The following is a 6,147-nucleotide window of genomic DNA, read 5'->3' as shown; positions in this document are numbered from 1 at the left end:
CGAAGCAGGCAAAGGCAATAGTCAAGGAGTGATTTTCAACCCCATAAAGACTCAACTGTGAGTTATTCAAATTGAATTTCAAGTGATTTTCACTCTCACCTGGCAAACTCAGGGGAAATTTATTGGGTCTTTCAGCGCACATTCAAATTTTTCACCACTTCACTAAACCATTTTACCGTTTAGTTTCGTGTGAAGAGCTTTGAATTTAAGATTTTGAGTCTCTCTCTGTGAAAATATGAAATGATAACAGGCAGAATTTGTCTCTCATCATGTTGCGAAACTCAGAAAAGGCTTCAGAATCAAGGGAGAAATATCAGAAGATTAAAAAAAACCTGCTATTGAATAAAACGATAAAAATGGCAAATTCAGCGATATTCTGTTAATTTTGGGTATTTCACCCTGAAATTTCACTCAAAACTGACTAAAATCTAATTGATAACTTTACAAAATGATCTACTTCATCTAATTTCTTTAAAATTAAGTTAAAAAATGAGGTTATGTTCGACGTAAATACTGTTTCTTGACGCTAAGCTCCCAAAATTACGATGCTTATTAAATGAAAATGTGAAATTCTACGAATAAGAGGAAGTAAGTCCATTTAATCTACAAGAACTTAAATCATAAGCTTGTTATTTAAATGAATAAAACGATAAAAATGGCAAATTTAGCGATATTCTGTTAATTTCTGCTATTATACCATAAAATTTTACTAAAAACTAACCAAAATCTAATTAACAAACTTTACAAATGATCTTCTTCATCTAATTTCTCAAAAATTAAGGTAAACAATTAGGTTATGTTCGTTTTTAGTACTGTTTTTTGCCGTTTAGCACCCAAAATCACGATTTTCATTGAGAGAAAATGCGCAATTCTACTAATAAAAGGGATTAACTTCATTCACATTGCAAGATCTTGGATCCTAAGCTTTTTATTTAGTTTTAAATATGTCCCTTATAGTCTAGAAAACCACATCAAAATGAAGATATCTCCCCCTTGTTGGGGATCTATAAAATTTCCGCGCGGGAATTATTTTGAACTCGTCACTCAGCAACATCACTCAAGCAATGAAATTTCTTACAGGTCACTTTAACCTCTCTCGTGGATGAAATCGTAAAAATATACCTTTTCTGTTCACTTAAACCACTCCGTAATGAAATGCTCATTCACACATGTCATAAAATTATTTTACGCGTAATTTACTGAGGCGCTTTGAGTTAAATGTGGGACAAAATTGAGTGCCAGAGACATTTGATTTTCCACCCAATTTACACCACGAGCTCTCGTCGAGAGAGAAAAGGCGTTTTTCCTGGGGAAATTGGATATGTTTATGATTGCAGCTTATAATTTCTCCATCATATTGAACTTTGGTGGGTAATTTTGATCAAATTATCGCATGAAATTTGGATTTCTTGCGCGAAAAACCGCGCGTCTTTTCCGCGATGGGGTTTTAGAATTCCATTAATCAGAATTCCACAATTATGCTTGTTCAAATATTTTCTCAACTCCGCATGCAACGCGCTTTTCATTTTTCCGCGACCCACAAGAGAGTGTAATTGCTTTTTTATTAATGGCATTCCTTCGTTCGCCATCACTCTCTCTGCCCATGAATTTCATCCGCGCCATAGTCATTTTTCTCGATTTAATTGAATTGATTAGGGGCTCTTGCCTTTCGCCGCCTTGTTTGCCAAGGGTGGCGCGCCGAAGGAAGGATTGAGAAAAGAAAAAGTCAACAATTTGCTGTGCAAAGAAATTCAATCGGATATTGAAATTATTGCCAAACTCATGGGCGCAACTCACAAAATTTAATGATGCTTCAAGCATTAATTTATAATGACGAAATTCAATTCTGATTGGAATTCATTTGCCAGCAGAGAGAGAGAGAGAAGTTATACTGCAAAGTGGGTAAATACAGCTTCGGAGGTTGGCAAACTTTTACAACAATGGTGGGCACGTGAAGAGTTTTGGATTGAATGGATCATCAAGTAATATTCAACAAATTGATTTTCCACACACACAAGATGGCCAAAGTTGATCCTGAAACTCCCCAAAACTTCCCCACCGAAAGTCTCTTTCTCTCTCTCTCTCTACCTATTGGGAATCGATGTCACGAGTCAATAATTTTTGGGGCTTTGTCGAGTCCTTGGCAGACGGGAATGTCAATACTGGTGAATGCCTGGAAGGCTCCTCGTGCCGCTCAATCGAATTAATTTATTCATTGAATGCGGCAATTGATGCAGGCGAATCAATAATTTCTTAAGTATTCCATCAGGACGAAAAGCGCTTGGAAAATAGAGACATTGAAGTTGTATAAATAGACCCAAAGCAAGAATTGAAATTGCTTCTATGCGTGGCTTATCAGAGACTGACGTGAATGCCAGAATCGCTCTGCTGAGCACGAGAGATCGTGAATGCAGAAAAGCTCATCAATTACCCCAAAAATCCGAACTCAGTCGCGACCACATGCAATGTGCACACAAGAGTATCCCAAATCCTCTCTCTCTCCTCAGGCACTCCCAGAAATTGTGAAGCCGATAATAGTAGAAATTTGAGCCATTCTGCAGCGTTATTAGCATAATGAGTTGGTCATCGTGTTACCAAATTGGCTTTTGTCTTGTGAATGCGCAGATTAGTCCTGTGTGTGCTGGAATAAAACGGATGCCAATTAGGACTGTCCGTGTCTCAATGGTCGAACAGAAATTACGTGTTCTCCCCATCTTCACCTCATTATGTATAGCAATCATTTGTCCACTGAATGTCGGCTCTCACCCTTGTTATTTCTCATGGTATTTTTACGGTAGCAAATCTCAGAATTATTTGCACTTGAGGCAAAATGTGGCGAACCACCCCTTTTTTAGGGGTGTGTGCCAAGGAAACAATAATGGGGGGAAAAACCATACCTTTCATAGAGAAGAACGTTCATCAACTGGAGTGGATTTAAATTGCGTGTAGAGAATAAGAAGCATTTTCAGCGTGATTTTCACTTAAACACACACTCCAGGACAACGTCACAGAACTGTAGAAGGAAATTCAAGCTATGAAACTTCAAATTTTAGTCTTATTTTGCTAATTCTGATCAAGACATTGCATTCATTCGCAATCAATATCACAGCTTGGTCTTGAGACAAGACACGCGGCGCCGCGAAATGTCAATTTTCATTGACTGCAGAAATTTCTCCAACCACTCGTCTCCTCACGACAATTCAAATGACACAATTACCTGCAATTCTTACCCATAAATTACGCTGTAAAGTAAAATCACTCTTCAGCTGTCCTTCGTCTCGCCGCCCAAATAGAAGTGGAAAGAGTGTAAGAAAATGAATATTCTTCATATTTCTCGCCACATTTGAAAAGTGGGATGTCTTAGGACGGAAGTGTGGGGGGGATTTTACGATTTTGTAGGTCATGATATGAAATAAAACTACGGAAGCTTTTTGTCTGCTCATCGTCGCCCCAATGTTGGGAGGGTGATATTTTATGGTGAACATGTATGGTTGAACTATAAGTTATTGTGGGAAAATATTGATTTGCAAATAAAATGTCTGAGTGGAAGTATAAAAGGATGTTTTTCTTCATAACATTCTCTATATATATCGCACAGTGTGGCACTGTTGGTTGAAGGCATTGAGACTCTGTCTATATGCGGAAGTTTTGGAACATTCCATGAACAATTCTTATAAATTAATAAAATTCCTGAATACTTTTGAATTATGATGGACACTGTATTCTATAGAACATTCCTTGTCCTCCATTATAATGCGCCATCTTCATCGTCCAGTGCAAATATTATCAAAGTTGGACAAAGTTTATCAATTTCAAAGTTTTTCCCGTCTCTTCATGATCCCAACGGCACACAACAGAATATGGAGTGTCTGCGAGCGATATTCTCTTCGGTGTTGAACTTTTTCGACAACTCTTGACTGCCTCTTCAGCCCCTCCTTGTGCGCCTTCAAGACTTGCAGCCAGACTTCTTGTGGATTTCGGCATAGTTTCCCATCACTGCACTTCATCGCTGAGTCATGACATGCAATTCATAAAATTCTCTGAATAGCTGAATGACTTTTAGCAAAAAAAACAAGTCCACTGACAAGATGAGTAATTTACGATACATTTCTGTCAGTTGTGTTATTTATTTGGTCGTCCAAATTCAACCATCAATTGCATCCTGCCTCGGCACAGCATGTCTATTTATTTTGGGACTTCATACGGAGTTTGCTGAGAGTAAAAAAAAAGCGAACATTTAAACATTTTTACAAAAGCTCTCACTTGATCATTTTTCAAATGTCACACGCGAGCTTTCGTCCCCTTTTTTTCTCCCCTTTTTGCGCCCTGAAGTGGATGTGAAAAGTGCTTTTGGTTTGCATGCAAAAGTTGTGCTTGAGAGTGAGAATAAATTACCACACATTAGATGAGAAAGCTTTTAAGTATTGGATTACTTTTGAGGCATCTAATCTTAAGTCAAGTCCCAATGCTAATTCGCTGCAATTCGTCACACTGAGTTTGTGTGTGTTTTTCTTCTTGGGGGAGGCAAATTAAGCATTTTGGTATTTCCTGTTGCCATCAACTATTTGCCGTAAGAATTTCCTCGAAAATATTTACCCATCGCAAAACCACCAGTACTTTCCGACAGACAAACTGCTATGTTGGCTCTCAATGTGCCAACAATAAATGGTATTTGGAGGAACTTTTTATTATTCGTCTCTGCAACTCGCTGTAGTGAATAAATATGTCTAGGAAGGAAGGAGATCACCAGGCAAAATGTATCACGCTTTGGAGCACTTTGAGGGGGTAGAAAAACATTCGATGGAAAAAGAGAATGACTGATTTATGATTTATGACACAATAGCAAATATACTTGAAAGAATACAAGAGTTTTCGATAAAAATTGGCGTATGGAGCTTTTGTGTGTAAACCATCTCTTCGTCATGGTTGGCTGAGTTGTTACAGTTGCGGCACGTCCAGAGAAGAAAATTTCACCCCGGATTTCCCGCCAATTCTCAACACTTCTCTCATACACAAAACCCCGCAGAAGAAAAGTTCTTCAGCCCAGAGGAAATGCCTGGGCGAAATTTTCGGGCGGAGTCACGAAAAGGTGAGAAGAGAAAAGCTTGACGCCAGAAACTTTCCCATATTACCTGTTGCGAAACAATTAAAATTGAATCAAGACATTCTGCCACTTTCACACAAAACTATCCCCCCCAAGATTTCATTGCGCCATTGGCAGAAGCTCCTCCAGCAGAAACTAATTTCATTTTGAATATTCGCCCAAACATTATGCCTCACAAGAGACCTCTTCATACAATTTCAGAAATGTAATTTAAATTGTTTACCTATTCCATGGACAAACAGACAGTCACACAAAGCCACCCCCCACCCCCTTGTTTGAGGACAATTAGGTTCACATTCAATACATCTAATTTTCTTGTCATACAGTTGTTGACTTTCTCTCGCCTCGGATTGCTTAGAGAGAATGGCACATATTGAAATGCGGACGTAATGTTGGGGATCCACCAAAGGGACTTCCAAGGCACCTTTTTGGGCAAATCTAATTTCAATTGCCATTATTCCTCAGAATTGAATTGAGATCCCAAAGATGCTCATATGTGAGATTATATAAACACCTCTGCAATTCTTCAATTTACATTCTCACCAAGGGGGAGATAGTGTGCCCTAAACTTGTACAATTATTCACAATTCCTGCATTTGAGTATCTTACACTGTTAAAGCGATTACAGACTTGTCGCTTATCATCGAATCAATCGATGAGCTTGGAGTGTGCAAAGGTCAGATCAGCGATAATTCGTGGTTGATCTGCACCTTTAGACACTCAGGGATTATACTTCTTTGTCGACACTAGCGACACTGTGTTTGGTGTGTTCAGCTAAAATTGCGAAACGTTAAAATTGCGAAAATTAATGACTCGCAGAAGAATTTATTGATTTTATTAATCCAGGAAATCATCCAGCAAAAGATAGGCCATTTTCTCTTTCCTGAATCGTGCAATGTTTCGGCGCATTTTCGCACGAGCGCGCTGCCGTCGGTAACTCCTGAAAAATTGGCTGAATCTCCCGTGGATTATCAGCAAGTCTGTAATCGCTCTTAGAATCCACTCAAAACCGCTCAAATCGTCCAAAGTGTTTGCTAAATAAT

This window comes from Phlebotomus argentipes, unplaced genomic scaffold (assembly GCF_947086385.1).
Source record: "Phlebotomus argentipes unplaced genomic scaffold, Phlebotomus argentipes genome assembly contig_59, whole genome shotgun sequence".
Classification (NCBI taxonomy): Eukaryota; Metazoa; Arthropoda; class Insecta; order Diptera; family Psychodidae; genus Phlebotomus; species Phlebotomus argentipes.
Note: the sequence above shows the minus strand (reverse complement) of the source record.